Source organism: Thalassophryne amazonica, chromosome 8 (assembly GCF_902500255.1).
Source record: "Thalassophryne amazonica chromosome 8, fThaAma1.1, whole genome shotgun sequence".
In the NCBI taxonomy this organism is placed as follows: domain Eukaryota; kingdom Metazoa; phylum Chordata; class Actinopteri; order Batrachoidiformes; family Batrachoididae; genus Thalassophryne; species Thalassophryne amazonica.
In genome coordinates, this window is record NC_047110.1 from 102,558,189 (window position 1) to 102,570,464 (window position 12,276).

General features: G+C 41.0%; 1 protein-coding gene across 4 annotated transcripts in view; it reads right to left on the reverse strand.

Annotated features, from left to right (window-relative positions):
• ppp6r3 (protein phosphatase 6, regulatory subunit 3) overlaps positions 1-12,276 on the reverse strand; it is a 106,157-nt gene that overhangs the window by 64,378 nt on the left and 29,503 nt on the right. For all 4 annotated transcript variants that reach the window (XM_034177118.1, XM_034177117.1, XM_034177116.1 and 1 more), the window contains exon 2: positions 10,902-11,021. The gene's annotated coding sequence lies outside the window, so the exon portion shown is untranslated. The remainder of the gene's footprint in view (positions 1-10,901; positions 11,022-12,276) is intronic.

Consider the following 12,276-nt stretch of genomic DNA (forward strand, 5'->3'; position numbering starts at 1 on the left):
GCCCTTAGTGATTTTCCAGTCAGACGGGGATTTGAACCCATGATCTTCTGGACTCAAGCCCAACACCTTAACCACTAGACCATCACCTCCCCGGCCTATTTATATCAAACTTTCCCAAGAGTCAAAGCACTAAACAAAATAAACTCCAAGAATAAAATAATAAATGCCAGTAATGAAAAATACACTATAACAATGCACAAAAATCCCAAATTAAAGAGCTCATAACACAGAAAAAGTTGTGGTTTATATTCCAGTGCAACTTATATATTTTCTTCCTCTTCAAGAGGCATTTTTTAATAGCTGTGACTTATACTCCAGTGTGACTTATACTTCACCACTCCCTCAGCTGATCATCTTATCTACAGATCTACTGTTGTGTGTGGGCTTAAAGATCTAAGGATTCACTTGTCATGACTCTGTGAATGATCTATGGGGCATGCACATGAGCGTCTGCACTGAAAGAATTACAATTTGTGAACGTGTGCTACAAACTCTTATACCATCATGTCTGTGTGCAAAATGAGCAAGAATTGAACCCAGGTCCTTTATCCACTGGATACCATGCTCTAGAGTCAATGAGTGACCTAGTACCAATACAATAGGGCAGAGCAGTCTCATTTGGGGGTGACGCATATGATGTAATTTCTCTACTTCCGGGGGTACAAACCACAGCATTTTCAATGGGTTTTTGGGCAAATTACATGCAAACAAAGTGAAAATGCAAAGAAAAACTGACAATACAGCTGCTCTGATCTCTCAGAGCGAACTGTGCCTCGGCTGTGTAAATAGAAAACCCAGTGTGATCACAAATGGCTGCATTCTATTCTGAACAACATTTCAGTCGCTGAATTATGTACGAGACAGTCCTTTTGTGCGAATGCGCTACAACACATCCAAACACTGAATACATTCATCCAGAGTGAATCAGCTGGAGAGAAGGCAGGGTTCTAGCTAGCGCAAACTTGCGTTACCGCCTGTTATGCTATAATTTTGGACCGTTACGCTTATGTTGGACCGTTACGATTTTCAATACAGCGTCTGTAATCAACCATTTCAGCAGCGTGACTCCAGTTTGAAGTCAGCTTCTTAAACCCCCTGGAAGCCATTAAAATATCATGAGTCATTTTTGTGTGGATTAAAGTCACTAACTGGGACTCTTGTCTTATTGCAGTCAAGAAACGAGCTTCAAACGCTGCGCAGCTCTCTGCCGAGATGGAGTCCGCTCGGAATTAATAACTTCAAAATCATAACTGATGATGATAACTTCAGAATCGCCACTTTAAATAAAATGACACCTCTTACAAACGTTGCAATACAGACAAACTACAATCGGCCAAAACGTTTTTTCCTCCCAAAATGAGACGTCTTGCATTCTTTAGAAACCTGACCTGAAGCACATCTGCAACAGCTGCAGCTCATACGTATGGAAATACATTCATGCCAATAATAATGTCTGAAAGGAAATGCTTTTGACAAAAACTAACAGATTTTATTTCTGCTTATGTCCAGAGATCAAGGATCCACCATGTAGAGTTTATTATGTCCAGAGTGTAAGGATCCAGTAACCAAGTTCATATTTATTTACTTTAAGACTCAATAAAATGTTGTTCAATTTCAACTTAATCATCTTATAAAGCGCCAAATTACAACAGAAGCCATCTCAAGGTGCCTCATACAGAACAGTTCAACATAAAAAAATTAAAATAAATAAAAAAAATTCAAATACCTAATTAAAAACAGAAGTAAAACAATTAAATGTAAAAAAAAAAAAAAAAAAAAAACTCACAAGAAAGAGAATAAAAATAGGTTTTAAGTCTTGACTTAAAAATGTCCACGGACTCCGCTTGCCTCACTGAGGGCCATGTACTGGCTAACCCGGAATGACACTGCCCACTCAAACTTCCCCAGCCTTCTGGACATGACGAAGGGACTTGGGCTGTCATACCTGGCTTTTCCCCTTTGGGTACCCCTAGAATGGCCAATTTTTACCTTGAATTTTCAAAAGCTTCCCCCCTGGAGGGGGGGAAATGGCAGCGGAAGAGTAAGAAGTGTTTGTCGTGAGCTCCCGTTTTTTGTTTACTATATAGTGGTGTTTTTACAATTTATCTCTGCTAAATTTGACACCTGTTATTTTTAGTCTATCTTTACAGTGTTGGCTCCTTTTTCATGTATGATGGCATCCAGTTTGAGAAAATATAAATATACGGGATCTGCAGCCGCTAGGCCTGATGCTACCTGCGATCAGAGTTATGCTAAAGACCCTGCACCGCCACTATCAAAGTCGACCAAGATGGACTTCTCGACGCTGAAAACAGACATTCTAGCATCAATAAAATCCAGTATCTTAGAGGTAATAAAAGCTGAAATGAAGGATTTGCTGGCGGAAGACCTTGGATTTATTAAAGGCAAGCTACAGGCGGTGTGGGCGGAAGTGGCGAGCGGCACCACGGCCCTCCGGGCTGATTTAGACCAGGTAAAAGTTCGATTCAAAGACGTGGAGGACGGCTTGTCGACCTGGTCAGAGGAGGTGGTTTCTCTGCGCAGTGCTGTGATTGAGATGAAAGCCAAAGTTAAATGGTCTCCGAAAGAAATATGACGATATGGAGGGCCGTTTAAGGAGATGCAATCTGAGGATTATTGGCGTCCCCAAAACATCAGAGTTGAGCACTGCTACCGCATTAGCTGAACTTCTCAAGGAGCTACTGGATCTAGAAAACGCACCACGTATTGACCCACTTTCAACGCACGCCAGGCAGGAGGAAGGAGGGAGGAAAGCCGCAGGTCATTGTGGTGAAGCTGCATTACTTCCAGGAGTGTGCGGAGATACTGGGGTGTGTACGCCGTCATGGGCCGCTTCGATACAGAGAGGCGCCGGTCTTCATCGCCCCAGATTACACAGCTAGTGTGGCCAAAGCCTGAGCAGATCTCACTGATGTCAAGAGGCTTCTTCGTAACAGGCGAGATGTTCAGTATGGACTGTTGTTCCCACCTCGGCTCCGCATCACTTATGGTGAGGACAACATGGAGTTCACGGATCTGAACGCTGCCATGGAATATGTTCGGAAAAATATTATCTCGCTGAGCAGAGATGACGGGAAGTGAAATCCCCATTTCATCACATTTACAGGCTTCATTAACTTTTTTGAGCAAGTTTAGAGTCATCTTTTTTAACTATTATTTAGTTTACCACTAATAACTATTTCTTAACTGACGGGCAAAACAAGAGCCCAGTGTAGTTGGTGGGTTTCTTTTCCCTCAATACAAGCACTAATGTGTGGATTTGTGTTTAAGAGTTGCTGTTATTATCTCCATGTTCATGTGGGAGATAGGGGTGGAGCTAAACCGGATCTGTTTATTTGTGGTGACCTTTATGTCAGGTATCTTTGGATTCATGTGCATCAGGTGTTTTTCTGATCATGGCTGGTAATATGAAAAATACTAGTTATTCAAATGGCTGTCTAGTTAACTGTGTGAGCTGGAATGTAAAATCTCTAAAATGTAAAAGCCCATTAAAATTTCGTAAAATGAGTCATTTAAGCAACTGAGAGCGGCTATTGCCTTTTTGCTCTGTGCTTTGTCTTTCTTTTATTAGCACAGTAAGAGATTATTTGTCCCCTCAAATAGGCCTTCAACGTCTCCCACACAATACAATGGCATCCCTGGCGTTTGATTAGTTTCAAGAAAGAATTTGATTTCAGATATAATAAACTGAATAAAATCTTCCTCGGACAGAAGTAACGAATTAAAGCGTCAGGGACGGTAAATAGTGTGTTACTGGGATCATCAGCTTCATAATGAGAGGTCCATGATCTGATATGACCATTGCCCCATATTCACACTCTCTCACTAACGGCAGAACACGCTTATCAAGGAAAAAATAATCAATCCGAGAGTATGACTTATGAACACTGGAGAAGAATGAATATGCTCTTGAGGTAGGATTACGAAAGCGCCACACATCAGCCACACCATACGTTTTTAGAAAGGAGTTAATTGTATGAGCAGATTTGGTCAAATTAATCTTCCCCACAGCACTACGATCGAGCGATGAAAGAACACAGTTAATATCGCCACCCATCAGAAGACTGTGTGATGATATGTTTGGCAGCTTTGAGAAAAGGGAGTTAAAAAATATATCATCATCCCAATTTTGTGCATAAACTGATACCAAAATCACTGGGAGGGTATATAACTTACCAACTACAACAACATAAGGTCCAGCTGTGTCTGAGTGTACACTAGACACTATAATTGTACCTGCTGATTAATCATGATGGCTACTCCCCTGGACTTAGATTGAAAATTAGATTGAAACACCTGACCAGACCATTTTTTACTTAGAAGCACACTATCAGCAGAGCACACAGCAAAAACAAATATGTAGGACTGCTTTTTTGCATTTACGCAATCTCTCTAAAATTAGAAAGGTCTTGTCTCAGAGTGATGCTGAAAAACTAATTCATGCATTTATTTCCTCTAGGCTGGACTATTGTAATTCATTATTATCAGGTTGTCCTAAAAGTTCCCTGAAAAGCCTTCAGTTAATTCAAAATGCTGCAGCTAGAGTACTAACGGGGACTAGAAGGAGAGAGCATATCTCACCCATATTGGCCTCTCTTCATTGGCTTCCTGTTAATTCTAGAATAGAATTTAAAATTCTTCTTCTTACTTATAAGGTTTTGAATAATCAGGTCCCATCTTATCTTAGGGACCTCATAGTACCATAATCACCCCAATAGAGCGCTTTGCTCTCAGACTGCAGGTTTACTTGTAGTTCCTAGGGTTTGTAAGAGTAGAATGGGAGGCAGAGCCTTCAGCTTTCAGGCTCCTCTCCTGTGGAACCAGCTCCCAGTTCGGATCAGGGAGACAGACACCCTCTCTACTTTTAAGATTAGACTTAAAACTTTCCTTTTTGCTAAAGCTTATAGTTAGGGCTGGATCAGGTGACCCTGAACCATCCCTTAGTTATGCTGCTATAGACTTAGACTGCTGGGGGGTACCCATGATGCACTGAGTGTTTCTTTCTCTTTTTGCTCTGTATGCACCACTCTGCATTTAATCATTAGTGATTGATCTCTGCTCCCCTCCACAGCATGTCTTTTTCCTGGTTCTCTCCCTCAGCCCCAACCAGTCCCAGCAGAAGACTGCCCCTCCCTGAGCCTGGTTCTGCTGGAGGTTTCTTCCTGTTAAAAGGGAGTTTTTCCTTCCCACTGTCGCCAAGTGCTTGCTCACAGGGGGTCGTTTTGACCGTTGGGGTTTTTACGTAATTATTGTATGGCCTTGCCTTACAATATAAAGCGCCTTGCGGCAACCGTTTGTTGTGATTTGGCGCTATATAAATAAAATTGATTGATTGATTGATTTTTGTAATCGAATTATTCAAGTTACTCGATTAATCGTTTCAGCCCTAAAAAAAACCGTCAATCTTTTTTTTAATATCAGGCGACTGATGTTTTATATACTTCTGCTCTACACGGTCATAAGAATGATGAAGTTGTACTTTCGCTGGATGTTGATAAAGCATTTGATCGTGTGGAATGGAGATTTCTCTTTAAGACCATAGAGTCTTTTAAATTTGGCCCTAAATTTCTGTTGTGGGTAAAACTACTCTATTCATCTCCAATGGCAGCGGTACGCACTAATAATAATACAACCCCTGGCAAAAATTATGGAATCACCGGCCTCGGAGGATGTTCATTCAGTTGTTTAATTTTGTAGAAAAAAGCAGATCACAAACATGACACAAATCTAAAGTCATTTCAAATGGCATCTTTCTGGCTTTAAGAAACACTATAAGAAATCAGGAAAAAAAATTGTGGCAGTCAGTAACTTTTTAGACCAAGCAGAGGGAAAAAAAAATATGGAATCACTCAATTCTGAGGAAAAAATTATGGAATCATGAAAAACAAAAGAACGCTCCAACACATTACTAGTATTTTGTTGCACCACCTCTGGCTTTTATAACAGCTTGCAGTCTCTGAGGCATGGACTTAATGAGTGACAAACAGTACTCTTCATCAATCTGGCTCCAACTTTCACTGATTGCTGTTGCCAGATCAGCTTTGCAGGTTGGTGCCTTGTCATGGACCATTTTCTTCAACTTCCAAAGATTTTCAATTGGATTAAGATCCGGACTATTTGCAGGCCATGACATTGACCCTATGTGATTTTTTGCAAGGAATGTTTTCACAGTTTTTGCTCTATGGTAAGATGCATTATCATCTTGAAAATTGATATCATCCCCAGACATCCTTTCAATTGATGGGATAAGAAAAGTGTCCAAAATATCAACGTAAACTTGTGCATTTATTGATGATGTAATGACAGCCATCTCCCCAGTGCCTTTACCTGACATGCAGCCCCATATCATCAATGACTGTGGAAATGTACATGTTCTCTTCAGGTAGTCATCTTTATAAATCTCATTGGAACGGCACCAAACAAAGGTTCCAGCATCATCACCTTGCCCAATGCAGATTCGAGATTCATCACTGAATATGACTTTCATCCAGTCATCCACAGTCCACGATTGCTTTTCCTTAGCCCATTGTAACCTTGTTTTTTTCTGTTTAGGTGTTAATGATGGCTTTCGTTTAGCTTTTCTGTATGTAAATCCCATTTCCTTTAGGCGGTTTCTTACAGTTCGATCACATATTGCTTTAAGTTTTCTGTCTTGACGCTTTGATGTGTTCCTTGGTCTACCAGTATGTTTGCCTTTAACAACCTTCCCATGTTTGTATTTGGTCCACAGTTTAGACACAGCTGACTGAGAACAACCAACATCTTTTAAAACATTGCGTGATGATTTACCCTCTTAAGAGTTTGATAATCCTCTCCTTTGTTTGAATTGACATCTCTCGTGTTGGAGCCATGATTCATGTCAGTCCACTTGGTGCAACAGCTCTCCAAGGTGTGATCACTCCTTTTTAGATGCAGACTAACTATCTGATTTGATGCAGGTGTTAGTTTTGGGGATGAAAATGTACAGGGTGATTCCATAATTTACGTATTCCTCAGAATTCAGTGAGTCCATATTTTTTTCCTCTGCTTAAAGTAACCGTTACTGACTGCCACAATCTTTTTTTCCTTGATTTCTTATAGTGTTTCTTAAAGCCAGAAAGTTGCCATTTGAAATGACTTTAGTTTTGTGTCATGTCTGTGATCTGCTTTTTTTCTACAAAATTAAACAACTGAATGAACATCCTCCGAGGTCGGTGATTCCATAATTATTGCCAGGGGTTGTATATCTGGCTATTTCAAATTACAACGTGGTACAAGACAGGGATGTCCACTCTCTCCATTGTTATTTGCAATTGCAATAGAACCACTGGCAGTAGCGCTATGTAACAACTTACTTATTAAGGGCATAAACCGGTTTGGCATGGAACATAAGGTTTCTTTATATGCGGATGATACCCTTTTATACATTTCAGATCCCCTCTCTAGTATTCCTGAACTACTTGCTTTGCTTCAAGAATTTGGGCGAGTATCTGGTTATAAGGTTAATCTCCAGAAGAGTGAGCTCATGCCTGTGTCTTCTTTAAATGCAAAACTTGAAGGCAATGTCCCATTTAAAATTAACACTAAAAAATTTAAATATCTCGGCATTTGGGTAACACGAGGCTATAAGGAGCTTTACCAGGCTAATTATTCACCTCTTCTGGCGAATCTTAAGCATGATATCACCAGGTGGCAAACTCTACCTCTCTCTCTTGGGGGAAGGATTAATTCAATCAGAATGACAATATTACCTAAATTTTTGTATTTGTTTCAGAACTTACCAATATTTTTGATAAAATCATTTTTTTTCAATTTGAATAGTCAGTTGTCCACATTTATTTGGAATAAACAGCACCCTTGAATTGGCAAAAGGATCTTACAGATGCCCCGTAGTCTTGGTGGTATGTCACTGCCCAATTTTATATTTTATTACTGGGCAGCAAATATTAGAGCCTTATTATTTTGGTTAGAAACAGATAATCTCCTTGGTTGGGTGGCTCTGGAAAAAGCCTCGATCATATCTAGCTCTGCATCTGCTTTACTTTGCTCTCAGTTACCATTTACAAATCCACTCAACCTATACCTGTAATCCTGTTGTTACTCACACACTGAAAATTTGGAATCAGTTCAGGAGGTCATGTCACTTTACAGAACTATTGTTTTTTGCCCCAGTGTCAAATAATCACGTTTGTCCCTTCTTTGACTGATGCAACTTTTAATACCTAGACTCTTAAAGGTGTGCATTCACTTTATGATCTTTATGTAGATAATATCTTTGCCTCTTATGATCAGCTGGTACAGAAATTTTGTCTCCACTCTTCACATTTCTTTAAATATTTCCAAGTCAGACATTTTGTGAGGTCAAACTCTGTTAGTTTCCCTTTGAGTCCCTCTAAAAACTTGGTGGATTAGATTCTGGAGTGCAAAGCTTTTCCAAAACGGACACTCAGCAGGATTTACAAACTGCTGAGCTATCACTATGAGATGAGTTTGGACTCCCTTAAACACAAATGGGAGCTGAACTTGGGTGAAACCATATCAGATTCAATGTGGGGAATCATTATCAAGAACATTTATTCATCTTCAATATGTCTGAGACATTCTGTTCTTCAGTTTAAAGTTGTCCATCGTCTGCATTGGTCTAAGGACAAACTGTCAAAGTTTAAACCTGACCTGGACCCGACCTGCAACAGCTGTTAACAGTCCCCGGCCTCACTGGTTCACACATTCTGGACCTGTCCAAAACTACATGGTTATTGGCAATCTGTTTTCAACACACTTTCTGCAATCTGTGGTAGGACTGTTCATCCATCTCCACTGACCTCTCTGTTTGTTGTTGTCCCTCTGGAGGCCCTATTCAGTAAAAAACAGAAGTCTGATTGCATTTTGTTCTTTGTTGGCCAGGAGACTCATTCTCTGCCAATGGAAGGATCTACATCCACCTTCATATGGTCAATGGATGAGAGACGTTATGTATCATATTCATTTGGAGAAGATCAGATATACTGTAAAATGATCTGTCAAGGTTTATCTTGATACATGGCAGCCATTTCTATCTTATTTTGAGAGTTTGCCTGCAGACATTTTAGTTTAAATACTATCAGGGTCTGTGATGCATACTAACATACAGTACTTAAGATTGTGTTTGTGTGTCCTTACAGTTTAGTTATTATTATAGTTGATCTGGTTTAGAAGGGGTGGGGTGGGAGGGTTATTTTATGTTTGTGTTCTTCGTTTTGTGTGTAAAAATGGAAAAAGCTAATAAAAATACTTTGATCAAAAAAAAAAAAAAAGCTCCCCCCCCTTCCGCACCATGCCCCCCCCCCCCCCCCCCCGCTTTGCTCCCTTGACATTACCACTACGCTAAAATTTTATCCTAGCTAGAACCCTGGAAGATGAAGTGTGCACGTGTGTCTGACCCAAGAACACAGCGCCCGTGCGTGCGTGATCATCAAACCTGTGCATGTGACTGACACACAGCCGCAGTACTAGCGATCAGAAACACCAAAGGCAGATCTCTGTCTGTCTGTGTGTGTGTGTGTGTAGGGTGGCGTATTGAGCATGTGTGGTATGGTGGTGGGTGTTTTTTTTTAATAAAAATAAGGCGTCTTACGTAGCTGGCTGCTGCACATCAGCACAGAACGTCTCGTTTTGGGAGGAAAAAACGTTTTGATTAATTGCAGTTTGTTTGTATTACAACGTTTGGAAATCATTCAATTTAAACGGCATTTCGCTTTGAAGTTATTAATTCCGACTGGACTATCATTCTAACTTGACTCGGCAGAGAGCCGCGCAGCGTTTGGACCTGTGTGAACAGAACGGAGGGCGATTCTCGTTTCTTTCTCGCAACAAGACAGGAGTCCCAGTTAGTGACTTTAATCAGCACAAAAGTAACTCTCGATTGACATATTCAGGGATGAAAGTGGTGAAAAACAAAAAAGATGAAATCCAAAATTACCCCCCCCCCCCCCCCCAACATCACCCACACGAAAATGTTTGAACTCTAGAAGCACTACTATAAGGGAATCGTTAAGACAAAAGGCTATTGATGTCAGTGGATCAAATCATTTCTTAACGATACCCGAAAGGAACCAGTTCCCGATACCCATTCCTATTCCTGACTGTCTCCAAGCGTCTACTTGCAAGTACCACTGATCTGAATTCATTTTGGTCAATTTACCAAACATCTCTGTCCAGTGACCTCATGACTCTGTAAGGTGTCTCTTAATCTCAAAGTCCAAAGATCCATACATGAACGTCACTGCTAAAATGTGAAAGTGTCTACACATTCAACATTCACCCATACATATACACTTCTAATGGCCAAGTCCTGGAAGCTTTTGAAAACCTGGATCATATTCTTGATCCAGAACAAAAGCAAACCCAGACCCCAGATTACTCACTCAGCTTCAAGAATACTGCATACAGGTTTCCATTCATTTTGCAAATATCACGGCCAAGTGGTTAATGCACTTGGTTTCAGTGCAGAAGGTTCCGGGTTCAAATCCCACCCCTGCCACATTTCTCCATGTAATGTGGAGTTGCGTCAGGAAGGGCATCCGGCGTAAAACCTGTGCCAATTCAACATGCAGATCCACCTTGGATTTGCTGTGGTGATCCCGAGTGCAAACAAGGGAGCAGCCGAAGGGACTTACATCCTCATCCAGAGTCACGTTCAGTGATACTTTCCTCGCCAACAAAGACTCCTAAAGTACAAAGCTTCTTTGCTTTCAGCCTGGTGATCTTGGTTTAGAAAAGACTTACCACTGTTCCACCACATGTAAGAAACCTCTTAAGGAATCTCATTAAATTAATACAAAGAAAATATAAAATTTACATACAAAAAATAAGGAATGCCTGATAATCAGCTAAAAATACATTTAAATCTTAATTCTGCCTACCTCTGTTTGTGTTGGAGTCCAGATTAAAAACAGGTGTGTTCTATTCTTTCGGAGTTGTGGCCCATTCCAGGCTGAACAGACAGGCAGAAGGTACACATACAGCGGGTCAACACCACATTCCTGATAGAGGACACAAATTGAGATTGTTAGAGACACAAAAATTTTATTAAAACTGATAAAATGCTTCACTTTTAACACACTTTAGCTTACAGCCTTATTTCAAAATAGAGTAAGCATGATGCTGGTGCTTGGTGGTGGCATGATGCTGCCACCACCAAGCTTCACTGTAGAAATGATGCCTGGTTTCCTCCAAACACGACACCTAGCATTCACGCCAGAGTTCAATCTTAGTCTCATCAGACCAAAGAATTTTGTTTGTCATGGCCTGAGAATCATTCAGGGGCCCTTTGGCAAACTCCAGGCGGGCTGTCATGTGCCTTTTACTAAGGAGTGGCTTCCAACTGGCCACTCTACCATTACAGGCCTGATTGGTGGATTGCTGCAGAGATGGTTGTCCTTCTGGAAGCTTCTCCTCTCTCCACAGAGGAATGCTGGAGCTTTGACAGACTGACCATCAGGTTGTTGGTTATCTCCCTGTCCAAAGCCCCTTTCACACTGGGTCATCGTGGAGTTGCGTAATGCGGCGTACCAACTACGCTGAGCTTATGCAGCCCAATGTGGCAATACTCTGAGGGATGCAAAGTGGTCAGCGAAATGGACACAAAAAATTAAACCTGTTCGATTTTTTTTCCCGGACATTCGGCGTAGGGCACTGTGTCCAGTGCTCTAGACAAGTCTATGCAACACTCCATTTCTGCACAGCATGCCTCGGCAATTGTATTCTACCCTACACCAGTCTGATGAAAAATCCTTTCAATTTTTTTTAAAATCAGTACATCATACCTGCAGTGCAAGATTTTATTCATCCCACTGGACTCTGCTGATCTTTGCTTGCAGTGAAGCTTCAAAACCACAGAAGAGGCGGGCCTGCTCTTGTGTATCTGACGTCTTATCTGTCTGGTCGTTCCCATTGTGTTTTGTGCAATGACACTACCTCTGACTTTAAGGGCATGAAGTTCGGGGTTCTGCAGGGATCCGTTCTGGGTCCCTTGCTTTTTTCCCTGTATATGGCACCTCTTGGGAAAATTTTGCGGCATTTCGGGGTTGCTTTTCATTGTTATGCTGATGATACTCAGTTGTATATGCCGATAGCTGCTGGAAATCCTGTCCAAATAAAATCTTTACAGGACTGTCTTGCAGCAGTGAGAAGTTGGATGTCTAGCAACTTTCTACTTTTGAACTCTGATAAGACTGAAATGATGGTTCTTGGTCCAGCAAGACATCGGCACCAATTTGATCAGCTGGCGCTTAGCCT